We start from the raw sequence: 17,039 nt of genomic DNA, 5'->3' as shown, positions 1-17,039 counted from the left end.
CATCCCAGTCCACTTCACGTGCATTTCAACACATTACAACACAATTTGACTGCATTATGCAGCATCTCCGCTCATTATTCTTTGCATCTGCTATCAAAAATGCTTATATTATGCATGATATTGAAAACCAGATTGGCTGTCTATGATAAGACGCTGACTTCTGACAGTTGCTGTGTGGCAACAGGTCCGTAGGCATGGCAATAACTTCCTCTGCATCGTGGGAACTGGCCGTGGAAGACAATGATTGAATTCACAATGGTGCATACAAAGGCCACCTTTGGGAGAAACCATATCCCATGGCATGCTGGGAAAGAGGAGCAATAGCAGCAGATGTTGTGAAGACTATAAGCGACAGATGCCTCTAAAACTAGCATTCAGCCCGGACGAGTGGAGCACACATCCCCGAGTCCAGCGTTAAAAAGAATGAGAGCAGGGGGCGAACGCAACACGCACGCAAATAATAGCAGAGGAGTTTCTGCCATGAAAGACGGACAGCGGTAAATTGTGCGGGGATTGATGTTTGTGTACTTATAATTGTTTCGGAGTGTCCTAAAAGTTCTTTGTGAACATCGCAGAGCTGCAAGACGTTAAAGTTCAGTTGCTGTGACGGTGACGCAAGCGTATTTTTGCTGTCGTACTGTGCAAACGACAAGCATTTGGTTAACTTAAAAATGACTGAATGTCATTGCACTACATCACAAAATATCAAACAAAGTAGCATTTTTCTTAAAGTATGATGTTGAAAGCTCATTTTAAAATAGTAAAACAAATGATATACAGTCTACTTGAAGTCAAAACATATTATAACACCTTGTCATTTAAAAACATTAGTGAATTGTGTTGAGAATTAATGTGATAAACTACATCTGATGTGACCTTTGCGAACTTGAGTAAAAATGAATGAAAATCACCTTGAGAGCAGAAATGGCTCAAGTTATTAGATCTGATCTAGCATAATTTGTTTGTGAACTTGATATTTTATTTTCTGTTTAAAATTATATTCATGAATTTTTTAATTTAGTCCAACTACTGGGCAGGGTTATTATGATTAACTAAAACTGATAAAATAAAATAAAATAAAAAAAATAAAATAATTTTTAAAACTACACAGACATTATATGTTTATAAAATGACTAATAAAACAAAACAAAAAAAAAAAAAAATGTTAAAAACTCATAACACAACTACTAACATTTAAGATAAATAAAATTAAAACAGAAAAATGAAAACTAATTCAAACTATAATTAAACAACAGTATTCAATGATACTGTTGTGTCAATAAATAATAATAATAATAATAAAATAAAATAAAATAAAATTTGGTTTGGCAGGGAATCATTTTATGTACTAAACTAAAACTAAAACTAAAATAAAATTATTTTAAAACTACACAGACATGTTTATAAAATGATTCAATGATACTGTTGTGTCAATAAATAATCTATATATGTACTAAAATAACTAAAACTGAATTAAAAATTATATTTAAAAAAACCCTACACAGACATGTTCATAAAATGACTAATAAAACATAACAAAATAAAAAAAGACAAAAACTCACAATAAAACTACTAACATTTAAGGTATATAAAATTAAAACAAAAAAATAAAAATGAATTTAGTGATACTGTTGTTGCAATAAAATAAAATAAAATAATAAAGAAAAACTACACAGACATGTTTATAAAATTACTATGAAACATGAAACAAACATGAAACAAATTCTGCAGTTGCGAGAAGATGCAATTATTAAGGCGTTTTTAAAAGCGTTTCTAAAATTTAATTTAATAGGTAAATTTTTTAAAATTTTTAATAGGTAAAATTTAATTAAACTTTTAAGGCGAAATCCATCCATCTATTTATTTTTATTTATTAGTTTTTATTTTCATTTTTCTCTTTTAATTTTATTTATCTTAAATGATAGCAGTTTTGTTAAAGGTTTTGTCTTTTGTTTTGTGTTATTAGTCATTTTATAAACATGTATGTGTAGTTTTTCTTTCTTTCTTTCTTTCTTTCTTTCTTTCTTTCTTTCTTTCTTTTTTTATTGATACAACAGTATCATTGAATACTGTTGTGTTTAATAATAGACTAAATTTGTTTTTATTTTTATCTGTTTTAATTTTATTTCTCTTAAATATTAGTAGTTTTGTTGTGTGTTTTTGGTCATTTTTATTTTGTTATGTTTTTTAGTAGCTTTATAAAAATGTCTGTGCAGTTTTATATATATATATATATATTATTACAGTTTTAGTTATTTTAGTGCATAAACAAAATGAAAATGAGAAAAATTTCCTTGGCAAACCAAAATTTATTTTATTTTATTTTATTTTATTTTATTTTATTTTATTTTATTTTATGTGCAATATTTGATGTTTTGACTGTTCTTGAGTCTCATGTGTGTTGGCTTATAATATTTGTGTTCTTTCTGAGGATTTGTGAGCGTATAGATCAACACTATTTGTTATTCTAACCCTCTAAAATAAAATCAAAACTGAATGACAAAAAACAGATGTCACCGATTCAAAATCAGACCCAAAGAATGACAACCTTTGCCTAAACAAAGCCGATATATATTAAACAGGAAGAGAGAAAGTGACACTTGCAACTCCGTCTAATCCCAGGTCATGTTCAATTGGCCCTGGTGACATCTCTATTGGCAAGATTTTCATGGATCAAGAAAAAAATACAGCCGAAGCCACGCAATAATGACATGAGTGCCTCTAAGAAGAGCACTTCAATGAGTCCACCAGCGCAGAAGAAATAAATATGCATATGCAATATGCATTCTTCCATAAAGAGCACAAAAGCTGTGCAGAAAAGAGCGAGAGACACCAACACATGCAAATTGAGAGCATGTGAAATGTAGTTGTCACAAAGAGTTAATAGCTATTTATTCTTTATGGCTGTTATGTGTTGACATTTGGCCTGTGTGAACCAAACTCAGGAGTCATAAGCAGCTGCTGGTCTTGAATATGAAGATCCATCAGTGACCTGCGAAGGTCACGGCATAATGACTTCAAGAGACTTCAGTCGCCGCGTAACGCTCAGAGCTCGACCGATGGCATCCGAGTGTCACGCAAACACAGAAAGTCTACTGTACGACTCAAACTCTTTGACTTTTCTGCTCCAAATACGTGGCGACTCGTGCGAAGCTCGTGATTGGCCGTTGAGAGGGGAGTAGCGGTGCACGACTCTTTTGAGGCGGGATCAAGCGTGATATGTGGGAATGGACAAGTGGACTGACGACTGATTAATGACCACAAACACTGAATGCTCCGCTCTCTTCACATGATAATCATTTCCAATGGCAGATGGGGAAAGTTGAGGTTTGTAACTTTCAGGACAATGAATGACAATTCTTTAGAGTCAGGGACAAAGGAGGGAAGCCGGCTAACAGGCTCTTGCACAACACTGGGATGGAATGGGTGGAAGCTTTGTGTTTACAGAAAATGGCCATATAGCAACATCTTGCTGTGATCCTCTTTACACAGACTTTGTTTGAATTCTTTTTGTGCTTATGAATAAATATTTGAGTGGACCGAAGCCATAACACGAGGATGGCGGGGGGGAGGAGGGGCTCTTGGCCACAAACCATCAACCAAACTAAAGTTTAGACAAAAGGAAAACATATAACGTGTTGTTTTTTGGAGGCTGGCGTCTTGGTGCGTGTTACTGTATAATTAGTGCAGTCAAACGATGGCCTTTTCAAATGTATGCTATGTGAAAAAAACAATCCCATATTGCATCGCATGTAAAACTAAGTTTAAGTATGGCAAATGAAGCAAGAAATGCTAAATAACACAAATATGTGACCCTGGACCACAAAACCAGTCATAAGGGTCAAATTTTTGAAATTGATATTTATACATAATCTGAAAGCTGAATAAATAAGTTTCCACTGATGTGTGGTTTGTTAGGTTAGGACAATATTTAGCCGAGATACAACTATTTGAAAATCTGAGGGTGGAAAAAAAAAAGCAAATTATTGAGGAAAATCGCCTTTAAAGGGGTCATCGGCAAAGTTCACTTTTTCATGCTGTTTGAACATTAATGTGTGTTGGCAGTGTATGTACAAATCTACCCTATAATGATAAAAATCCGTGCAGTGGTTTTTAATTAATCTGTAAAAATAATATCCCCTTTTTCAAATCGAGCCATTCTCAGATGCATCACACTGACAGAGGCCGCTCCCACGATAGTTGATTGACATGAGCGTCTTACCTCAGACCCGTCCTAAATCAGCTGTAACAGTCCGACCTCCTTTGTTTCGATGCCGGAGCAGGGATGTAAGTTAGACAAGAATATCTCAGATTGAGCAATTGAGGTGTTGTGTTGCTGGATGTAATAATGAACATAGTGGTCGTCATTTACTCCCGACATCTGAGCCGCTTAAGATGCAGTAGATTATGTTTGTCTGTGAAGGGAATGCACCTCCCGATCTACATAAATGCGTCTATGTTCGCGCGAATCATTCGTGATCCAGCTTCACCTACAGCAGCAGTGAGTCTAAGGTTTTTTTATGAATCTCTGCAATCACCTTTCCTAATAACATGCTAGTTAGCAAGTTTCATGGCTAAACGCGGTTAAAAGCGGCTAAAGTAAACAATCTCTCAGAGCAGCAGAGAGAAGAGAGGGGCGGGGCGAGCAGAGCTCATTTGCATTTAAAGAAACAATCCCTCAGAATGGGATGATTTTTGCAGAGCTGATTTTGGCAAGGTAAAAAGGGTGTTGTTTTACACAAACATTGAGAATTTTTAATTAAAGTATATTATAGACTTTTCATTAAGACCTAAAGAATCATATCAACTTGTGGAAAATGGGCATCTGATGACCCTTTTAAAGTTGTCTAAATAAAGTTATTTGCATGCATATTACTAACTAATCAAAAAATAAGTTTTGATATATTCACAGTAGGAAATTTCTTCATGAAACATCTTTACTCAATGCCCTAATGATTTTTGGCATAAAAAATAGATCATTTTGACCCATACAATGTATTGTTGGCTATTGCTACAAATATACCCGTTCTTCTTACAATTGGTTTTGTGCTCCAGGGTCACATATAATTTTTTAATATAATAACTGGGGCTGTCAGACCACCACGTTAACTTAATTAATTAGTTATGAAAAAATAGCATGTTTAAAATATTTTAACACAGTTAATGCGCTGACCCCGCCCCCAGACCTGTACATCATCTTACATTTCATACAGTTGACTGTTGACAAATATGATGCAGGGCAACAACTCCATAAATGCAGTTGTGCTCTAAAATTCAAGATATTGGTGCAAAAATGCTCCTGTATGAGTTGTTGTTTCATATTTATATATATCACATGATATCACACTGGCAGCAAGAGCAATATAACACGAGTGCTGATTTTGTCCCAATCTATCACAAGCTTAAATGTGATTTTATACAACAGTTCAGTAAATATGAAGTTTGATATTGTGACATATACACATAATATTGTGTTTTTGAAGCCACAGCAGAACTGTTGCGCGTCCTTGAGCAACACAGTGGTGTTTAGGTTCTGAATTAATCCCTGTTTTGGATGAATCATGTGAATCAGTGATTCAAAAGCCTATTCGTAAAGAGAGACATTTACTTTCCTTTTCCTTTTCATTCCTGAATGAATCAGCCGTTTGAATGAATCAAATGAATGGCTCTATATATAGATATTTACTGCCACCTGCTGGCAAATTTAGTTTCTTATTTAGAGTATCATTTCATTAAAAAAATAAATAAAATAAATAAATAAATAAATAATAATAATAATATTCATTTTGAACGAATCTTTAATGTGACTCGGGAAGAACGAGTCGTCTCGGGGAGTGATTCGTTCAGTCGCGCATGCGCAACATTCTATTAGGTTCTGAACTAGTTCACCTGTTTCGAGTCTACTCGAACCCGAAGACTCGAGCGATGAACTAATCAATTCTCTTTCCGGCTCACACTGCGTTGGTTAAGCTTATTGGGCTGTCACGTGATGAACAGACGACTCAAACACGAAAACTTATCAGATAAGAGGTGAGATGTTTCTCAAATGATCTCCTTTTGTGTTCCACAGTTAGCCATTGTAGCCTAAATATTTATTTGTAATAAATTATATGTTGAATTAAATAAAATATTGCTTTATAAAGCTACAATTTGTAATGTTTACTTGATACTTTCTCATTTAATACAAAAATAGCTTAATCTTTTATGGGTATTTTCACAGTCAAATTTATTTTGTGATTAATTAGATTAATTAATCAAAACATTACGTAAACATAAGTTCTTTTGGTCTGGTTCTCATGAGAACACTTAAACATCTGATTTGGTGCTGATACTACTCATATTGAGACCCACTGCATGTAACAACAACATCAAAAAAAAAAAAAAAATTATAACAGTAATAATAGTATTATTGCACTTTATTTAGTTATGTTTTAAAGTAAAATAATAAACAAAATAATTAATAAAATGTGATAAAAGATAAATAAAAAAGGGTATTAAATAAAAATACAATTATTTTATAGTACACTTAAAAATATAATGCTAATATTTTCTTTCTTTTTTCTTTATTTTTATTTTTTTATTTTTAAGATGAATTTTCAACATTTTCAAATCTAAATTCAGTAGGCATTATTACAGTTAATCAGCCTAAAACGGTGAACTATTATGCTGATTTCTCACTAGAAATAACATCAAAAGTGTAGCAAGTTGGTCAGAAACATACATTTACACAAACTGACCACCAAACGCAACTTATAGATAGCATCTTTTCATGCTGTTTTTTTTGCTCACCCATCACGAAATGGAACTCACAGGATTGTGGGATATCAAAAATCGACCAGATGAACGCTTCTCAGGAGACAGGAAGTGAAGCTAACATTGGATTCGAACGTGCCTTGATGCATTCCTACCTTTAAATGTAATTGAGACTTATTATAGGGTAACCTGTAATCTGTAAACTATTACATTTCCAAAGCAACCATCCCAAAAATGATTTTAATATATTTAATATTATATATTAATATTATTATATTTAATATTATATATGTGTATATATATATATATATATATAATATTTAAGTCTTCATTCTTCAGAAATCATCCCTCAGATCTCTCGGAACATTTTTGCTGCTTAATATTTATGTGCAAATATTTGAAGAATTATTTGATGAACACAAGGTTCAAAAAGACAGCATTTTTTAAAAATAGAAATATTTTGTAATATTATAAATGTCTTTACTATCACTGTTGATCAATTAAATGCTTGCTTGTAGAATAAAAGTATCAATTTACTAAAAAATGACTCCAAACTTGTGAACACAGTAATTTAAATAATAATAATAATAATAATAATTAATATTTTACATATTATATTTTAATAACAATAATAATTATTATTATATTTAGAATGTTATTATTTTGCTAAAAATAGTACTAATTAATCAAATCTAAATTTAAAATTAAAATTGTGCTATTTTACCCAACATTTAAGTATGCAATGTTTTTTTTTTTTTTTTTTACTATTCAGAGTATCATGCCGTTAGCTTAGCAGCAAGCCAAACTCTATTGAAAGGAACTGTGAGTGAAGTCTTTTGTAGTATTATTTCAGATCTGTCACTCATGTTTCAGTTAAAGGAATAGTTCACCCGAAAATTTTGTCAACATTTACTCACCCTTATGTTTTTTTTTTTTTTCAAACCTTTATAAGCTTCTTTCTTCTCTTAAACTCAGAAGAAGATATTATGAAAATGTTGATATCTAAACAGCTGCTGGTAGCCATTCACTTCCATAGTATTGAAAAAAATAAATAAAAGAATAAATAAAAATGCTATGGAAGTAGCAGAAACTCATACAGGTTTGGAACAACTTGAGGGTGAGAAAATGATTACAGAATTTTTATTTTTGGGTGGACTGTCCCTTTAAGATACTCCCTTTCAAGGCAGTAGCCTTTACAATTCACAGACAGCAAGGCAGTTGAGTAGGTCAGATCATGGGCATTTCCTCTTGGTGTGCAGGTATCTCATCCTCTCGTCCTGTGTGTATGTGTTAGTATGCGGCTATTGAAAGAGCAAGCGGAGACCTTTGGCTCCAGACTGCCTCCTCCTCGATTCGGGCCACAGGTCTACAGGCTGCTCCAGCACCGCAGCGAACAGATGGTGAGCACCGCCCAATAATGGGATGACTAGCATTGCACCGTCCCTGCCCTGGTAACTGCTGGCCTGTGCTGGCATTTTCTCATCCTCAACCCCCTCCCCACAGTGATGGCAGCTCTGAGCTCTCGCACTCCTCCAGTATGTAAATAAGCAGACAGAGAAGGCCTGCTTTCATCTAAATATGAATAGAATGAGAGGAGGCCGCTCACAGGGAGACTGAAGAGCACAAGGGGGGCAGGGCCCGATCTCTACTCCTCCCTACAGACTTCTTTGTGACAACATAGACTTAGACCAGACACACTCAAACACATTACAACAATGACGTGCATTTACAGTCGCTCCACAAAAGTTTTATTCCTGCGCATTTAGCGTGACTGTAATGTTGTCCAAATACCTAACGTTGCTCGCATAGTGACTTACTTAAGACTTCATAACACAGGACAGATATTACACAATGACAGTCAATGCATCAATGACAAGACAGAGATAAAAACACACGCTGTACGTCAGTGAATCAGATTAATTCCAGTTAACTAAATAATCTGGATATCTCAGTAATTTAAATAAATTCTTATTGGATGAGCTGTATTTGACAAAAAGAAGTGAAATGAGTCATGGCAACACTTCCCCTCCCCCCATTATTTTAACTCATCAAAATAATTGAACCAACTTCAACTTCATTTTTTAAGTTAATGAGATTCAACTCAGAATTCATAGTTTTTTGAGCAGAATTTTTTTTTTTAATTTTTTTTTTTTTTTTTTTACAATTTTGTAAACACTGATAAACACAAACATTTTTTTTCCACCCATTTACATTTTTATTATGGCCAATTTATTTATTTATTTTTTTTGCAGTCTGCTTTAGTGAAGTATAGTAAATTTAGTATAATCACATAAATTTAATATAGTAAATTACATAGTAAATGTTGGATGCTTGGATGAGCTGTATTTTAAAAAAAAAAAAACATGATCAATAATTCATGGCAACATGTTTTTCCCCATTACTTTAAGTCATTAAAAGAATAAATTTAACCAATTTTAACTTTGTTTTTTAAGTTACATGAGATTCAACTCAAAATTCTAAATTTTTGAGTTTTTTTTTTTTTTGTTACAGTTTTGTAAAATCCTGATAAATGCACACTTGACAACCATAAACAGCCTATATTTAGAAATGCATTTTAATAATAATAATTGATATTAAACATACGTTTTTTGTTACATTTTATTTATTTTTACCCAAAGATCAAAGATTCCTTGCAATAAATACAAACAAGTATGAAGTATAGTAATTTAGTAAAATGTAATAAATTTAATAAAGTTATATGAGATTCAGCTTAGTTTATATTTATACAATTTATAATTTATTTTGAGCAGTTGAATTTTTTTTTTTCTTTTACATTTTGTAAAATCATGATAAATGCACACTTGGCAACCATTAACAGCCTATATTTAGAAATGTATTTTAATAATAATAATTAATATTAAACATTTTTTTTTTAAACATTTTATTTATTTTCACCCAAAGATCAAATATTCTTTGTGGCAAATACAAACAAATATGAAGTATAGTAATTTAGTAAAATGTAATAAATTTAATAAAGTTACATGAGATTCAACCTAAAATTCTAAATTTTAAATTTATATTTATATTTATATTTAATTTGAGCAGTTGATTTTTTTATTTTTTTTATTTTGTAAAATCAAGATAAACGCACACTTGGAAACCACGAACAGCCTATATTTAGAAATGTATTTAAATTATTATTCATAATTATTAATATTAAATGTAACTTCTTTTTTTTTTTTTTTACATTTTATTTATATTTCACCCATTCACATTTTTATTAAAGATAAAATATTCTTTGCACTAAATACGAAAAGTATGAAGTATAGTAAATTTAGTAAAATGTAATAAATGTAATAAAATAAGTACATTTAAGAAAAGTATAGAAGTGTAAATACCAGACAGAGGCTGTGTACTGATAACACTGTACACAATATGCAATAATATTCATATTCAGTGTATATGATTATATCAATTAAATGTATTAAATGGATGCTACTTTATTGGGACGCCCCTATCCTTTCTCCTAACCCCAGCCATATTGAACCTGTTGATCAGCCAGTGTTTACGGTTGCTCAGGCACTACCTTCAAATGGACACCTTTGGGTTTTTTAACCCCTAAACAGTGTATATTAGTACCTTTAGTAGTATTATGTACTCTTACGGTACTATTATGAACCCTTTAGGAGTAAAGAAGGTACAAAGGTGTCCCTTTGAAGGTACCGCCCCAGTGACAAGCTGTTGTATCCCTAAAAATCTCTAAAACTGAATTTTGTATTCTGGGGCCTCTTTTAAAATCTTTAAAGTTTCATTTTGAAGTGCTCCACCTCTTGCAGGCTGATAGAACAACCTTCCAGGCAAACAGCAATGCTTCCTCTTGTGGTAGAATAACAGAGAGTTGCTGATTAAGATGGGTTATGCTGAGAAGTGATAGCAGACGAGCTGTGTTACTGCTGCAGGAAACTCTGCCTGTTTCCTCCCTTGAGCCCCAGAAACACAGTGAAAACAAAGCCATTGATTTGTGTATGGATTAGAAGATCATCACTTCACACCCAAACACAATGTAAGTCTGCTTTTATATATCACTGCTCTTGTTAAAATAGCATTATGATAGAGACGATTTTTAAAAAAAAAAAAATTTTCTGAAGACAATGCAACAGTGCTTGTGTAAAACTCACCCAGTGACAACAGAGCAAGGTTGTGGGTGGTTCCAGGGTGTTGCTGTGTGGTTGCTATGGACTCAACTCAAAGTCTCAATGATGTTTAGGTCTCCCTAACTGGTTGATTGCCAGGGTTAATGCCGATATCTTAGAGAGCAGGGTGGCATAGCCAATATATGATATCACACGGTTTAATTTAAAGGTTATATAAACACATTCATAATAATTACTGAAATCAAATTTATATTACTTTACAGTGACAACTGAACTGTCCTGTCCTCATCTGAATCACAAAGAGCATTTTTATGCTGTCTACAAATGCAAACTTCAGAAGATCACACAGCTGGATTTGCACATTTGCAAGGTCTGTGAAATTAAATGTTTATTAGATATTTGAAGACTTGTTTAAATGTTATAAATGTATATTGGCTGAATGCTGACGTAGATGAGAAAATATTAGAGGGTTTGGCTTTCTATTACTAATAATAGTAAAATAGTAAAAGTAAACGCTATACTTTTATGTTTACCATTTACTTTCCTTGTTCAACAGTTCTGTTTAATAATTTGTTAATCAAAAGTATTAAAGGGGTCATTGCATGCTAAGTTCACTTTTTCATGCTGTTTGAACATTAATGTGTGTTGGCAGTGTATGTACAAATCTACCCTATAATGATAAAAATCCTTGCAGTGGTTTTAATTAATCTGTAAAAATAATATCCCCTTTTTCAAATCGAGCCATTCTCAGATGCCACACCAACAGAGGTTGCTCCAACGATAGTCGATTGACATGAGCGTCTCACCTCAGATCAGTTGTAACAATCAGATCTCATTTGTTTCAATGCCAGAGCAGGGGTGTAAGTTAGACAGGAATATCTCAGACTAAGCGATTGAGGTGTTGTGTTGCTGGATGTAATGATGAACGTAGTGACTGTCATTCACTCCCGACATCTGAGCCGCTGAAGATGCAGTAGATTATGTTTGTTTGTGAAGGGAATGCACCTCCCGATCTACATATATCCGTCTATGTTCGCGCGAATGATTCGTGATCCAGCTTCACTTACAGCAGAAGTGAGTATAAGGTTTTTTTTTAATGAATCTTTGCAAACGCCTTTCCTAATAATGTGCTAGTTAGCAAGTTTAGCGGCTAAATGCGGCTAAAGTAAACAGGCTCGTCACTCCACAGAGAGAAGAGAGGGGCGGGGTGAGCAGAGCTCATTTGCATTTAAAGGAACAACCCCTCAGAATGAGATGATTTTTGCAGATATTTTTCTTACAAAATCACATTGATTCTCTACAGAAGGCCTTTATTCACCCCTATTAACCCCTTATTAAACTATTAATTTCAAAGTTGTTTATTATATCTATAGAAAAAAAATATATTTTAAGTTCATTGTGAAATATTCACATATACAAATATTGAAATATTTGAGAGCGTAAGGAGACTCAGAGTGCTTCATGTGAATGGGCGGAGCTAATTTCTTTTGGAACACTTTGCTCGCTCCCAGTCCCAGTCCTCAGATGAGACAGGAGAGCAGTGGATTTATTGATTTGCTTACTGTATACTATGCTGCTGCCACACAGATCTAATATAAACATGCAATTTCTTTCCCAGCTGTATACCTTAACAGACAAAACCAACTATTTTTGTAACTCATGGGTGTTTTTAACATAAACTTGTGTGTATTTGACAGTTTAAGCGCAATAAGACATGAAAGAGGATTTAGTTTAGTACTTACATGCTGTGTGACAGCCGCTCTCTGTGCGAATGCTTCAGATGTGTGCACTCAGAAAATTGTAAATCAGATGATATAGCTTTAAAGTGCATGATTTTAGCACAATAGACATGGTAATCAAAACCAAACAGATGTTTTTTGGCGGAGTGTCTGAGCTACCAGCTGTAAAGGCAAAGCCCTATTGTGGAAAAGGGGGTGGGGAGCAGCAGCTCATTTGCATTTAAAGAGACATGCACAAAAACAGCGTGTTTCAGAATGCATTTCAAAATGATATAATATATGATCTGTGGGGTATTTTGACACATTCTGGAGACACATGAGACTTATATTACGTCTTGTAAAAAGGGGCATAATAGGTCACAATTAAAGGTTTATCAGCTATTGTTATAAATCAGTTTCCCTATGGAGAAATTGAATAAAATTTGTACTTCCGGAACCGGACTGTTGTGTCCTATAGGAGCTCTGACACTCAGGCATTGGCTTTCTTAGTGCTGTCAAAATAAAAGTCCTGTTTCCAATACATCAGTCAAACTGAACAATGTACTGTTCGGTGCTGATATATCAGTCAACCACTTGTGAAAATCACAAGTCTGGTTGCTTAGAAACTTAAAGGAGAAGTCCACTTCCAAAACAAAGATTTACATATAATGTACTCACCCCTTGTCATCCAAGATGTTCATGTCTTTCTTTCTTCAGCTGTAAAGAAATTATGTTTTTTGAGGAAAACATTTCAGGATTTTTCTCCGTATAATGGACTGATATGGTGCCCCGAGTTTGAACTTCCAAAATGCAGTTTAAATGCGGCTTCAAACGATCACAAATGCAGTTATAAACGATCCCAGCAGAGGAAGAAGGGTCTTATCTAGCGAAACGATCGGTTATTTTCATAAAAATAATACAATTGAAATACTTTTTAATCTCAAACGCTCGTCTTGTCTTTCTCTCCCTGAACTCTGTGTATTCTGGCTGACAGTTAGGGTATGTCAAAAAACTCCAATCGCATTTTCTCCCTCAACTTAAAAAATCATTTCAAAATCATCCTACATCACTGCAGAAGTACAGACACAGTCTTTGCAAAGTGAACATGCAAAGAAGATCAAACACCCTTAACAAAAAAAGGTAAAACAGTGATATAGGACGATTTTGCAGTTGAGGGAGAACATGAGATGGGAGTTTTTCGACATACACTAACTGTCATGAACTGGAACAAAAACAGTCCAGGCAGAGTAAGACAAGACGAGTGTTTGGCATTAAAAAGTATATAAATTGTATTATTTTTTACTAAAATAACCTATCGTTACGCTAGATAAGACCCTTCTTCCTCGCCTGGGATCGTTTACAACCGCATTTGGGATTGTTTAAAGCCGCATTTTGGAAGTTCAAATTCGGGGCACCATATCAGTCCATTATATGGAGAAAAATGCTGAAATGTTTTCCTCAAAAAACACAATTTCTTTACGACTGAAGAAAGAAAGACATGAACATCTTGGATGACAAGGGGTGAGTACATTATATGTGAATCTTTGTTTTGGAAGTGGACTTCTCCTTTAATAGCACACCACTGTAGTGCGAATTGTGCAGAACAACATCAGTTTTAAATTGGCAGTAGTTTACAGAAACATACAGCAAAAGCAGCAAACTTTCACTGATGGCAGGGCGCCTTTTGGTATGCAACATTCCCTCTGCAGTGACATTCTCCACCGGGCCAAAAACAAACAGAGCGCACTTGCTTTAAGTCCCGTCACAAAGCAGCACTGTCAGAGCAGATCAGCCAGCCACGTTCCCCAGCCCGGGCGTTTGTTCTCTGAGACCTCTGCTCGCTGTCAGGAGGGATGAACGTTAACGCTCCCAGAGGTCTGGCGAGTGCCACTGACAGGGGGTTTCTGCCTGCCCTGCCTAATGGGCACAGGAGCTGGAGCGCGTCTGCGGCGCAGGGAGCCCTGCATGCCCGGATTTGTCATTTGTGAGATTTAATTTGTCCAAGAATGAGCCGGAGTCAGAGGTCAGTCGGTTGGAGAGCCGACCTGCTGACAGGTTGACCGTTCACGGGGGGCTAATGAGAGCGCTCGGCCAAGTGAACGGAACAAAGGCAGACGGATTACATGGACTCATTTGTTGACTGGAATCAATAACACCAGTCGCTCGGACTCACATTTCCTCCCATACTCAGCACCGGAGGACTCTATTCATGGAACGTCACACACAGGCTTTTTCAGCGCAAGTGATACACGCTTACTTTTTCACTCTTTGCACGCATGGCGGCTCACGCTGCAGCAGGCGTCATCGATTTTGTGGCTCTTTCCACTTGGGTTGCAGCATTGTCATTGGCGGGCATAAGCGGGGTCCCCCTTTTATGTGCGTCCTTCTTTTTCCACTTGCCCACTCACTATTTCAGTTTAGCTTATTTTCTTTGGCTACTGACCATCACTAACAGGCAGACGGCAATTGAGCCAAAAGCAGCAGTGAAACTAAAGTCATCAAACCCTTCAAATAATGCGTGCGGGTCCTAAATAGATTTATGAGCAAATGTTCAGAACATGTTCGGGCATTTCGCTTCAAAATCTAAAGGAAAAATAAAATATGTTATAATAAATAATGAATAAACACTTTTACTAACAGTGATTTGAATTAAATATTACAGTGATATTATACTAAAACGTTTTTACTATAATATGTGACTCTGGACCACAAAACCAGTCATAAGTAGCACAGGTCTATTTGTAGCAATAGCCAACAATACATTGTATGGGTCAAAATTATCGATTTTCTTTTAAGCCAAAAATCATTAGGATATTAAGATCATGTTCCAAGATATTTTGTGAAATTCCTACCTTAAATGTATCAAAACTACTCATTTTTGATGAGTAATATGCATTGCTAAGAACTTAATTTGGACAACTTTAAAAGTGATTTTCTCACTATGTAGATTTTTTTGCACCCTCAGATTACAGATTTTCAAATAGTTGTATCTCGGCCAAATATTGTCCTTGAAAAAATTACCTTTATGACTGGTTTTGTGGTCCAGGGTAACATTTGGTAAAAAATGATTTACAGTAATAGAAATCTAATGAGAATTACTGATGAGAATTACAAAAATTGCTTTAAAATGCAATGTACTTACATGAATTGTAATATAATAAGAAATGCATTACAGTAATCGAAATCCAAAAATGAGAATAATGAATTATGAATTAAATAAGTAAACTAAAAGGACAAATTATGGCAATGAAAATGTGAAAAATGTGCTGAATTATATATATATATTGCTAAATCAGGCTTAATTTTCACTTATAAACTTACTGTGAGTTAAATAATCGATATTAAGAAATTAAATTATGAAAATGTAATATACTAGATAATTTAAAATCACAATATAGTGTTATTTTAGTATGTTTGAGATACTATTATAGTTTTTATTACCATTTTGAAATTATTTTTCCCCATTGCATTTTAATTTAGTTGAAGTTTTAGTAATTTTTAAATTATGTCTATATAGTTTTTTTTTAAATTAATTATTCATTTCAGCTTTAGTTATTTTTGTACGTCAAGTTAAACTAAATAAAAATGAAAAGTGCTGCCTTCGCAGTTATCTGAAATAAAGTATGTTGATGTCATTTTTCATATATTTTATCTCAGTTAATGTTTATTTTATTACAAATAAAGCTTTTTTTATTGTTTTAGTTAACTGTAATAATCCTGCTACAATCTAAATAACATACTTTTTAAAGAATAATAAAAAATAGTACATATTGTATTTATATGACTGAGATCAGAGAACTGTGAACAAAATATGTAGTTACATTTTTTAAAATATTTATTCAAAATCTCAGGAGGACTTCAAGTAGTTATTTCATGTCCAAAAGGTTTGGCTGACAAAAAAGTTTGGGATTCCCTGCTGTGAACTATAAAAAATTTATTAAGTAAGTCTACATCTAAAACTTGTGAAATGCAGTGTCTCTCTCTCTATGTGTGTGTGTGTGTGCGTGCATTTGTTCCAGTGGAATGCCTCTGATATTGTTCAGCCTGATGAGGTCTGGCTAAAAGTTTTACTGAGGAAGTGCATCAGGACCTAGAGGAAGCCCTTGCCAGTATCCGCCCTCTATCTACTGCACAGGGAAGGGGAAAAAGAAACGCTAATGTAAACACAAGCACAGCCATAAACTGTCTGATTGAACCTGACACAATGTAGAGAGTGTTTACCTTTCACTCTTGTATGCTGATGGATTTTTATTTGCTTTAATGACATCATTTTTGTCCTGTTGTTGCTCTCATGGTCTGAAACCGTGAATGTTTTCGAATCAGAAAGTCATTTTGACGAGCCAAACCGTGACTTCAAACCTGAAAACAATGAAAGAGGAGCTGAGAAATGCTATCAGGGCTTTTAGAGGTCTCGCTGCTGGTAGTGTTCAGCAGGCTTCACTTCACAGCAGGG

The sequence above is a fragment of the Labeo rohita genome, chromosome 13 (assembly GCF_022985175.1).
Source record: "Labeo rohita strain BAU-BD-2019 chromosome 13, IGBB_LRoh.1.0, whole genome shotgun sequence".
Taxonomy (NCBI): domain Eukaryota; kingdom Metazoa; phylum Chordata; class Actinopteri; order Cypriniformes; family Cyprinidae; genus Labeo; species Labeo rohita.
This window is presented reverse-complemented; position numbering follows the sequence as displayed.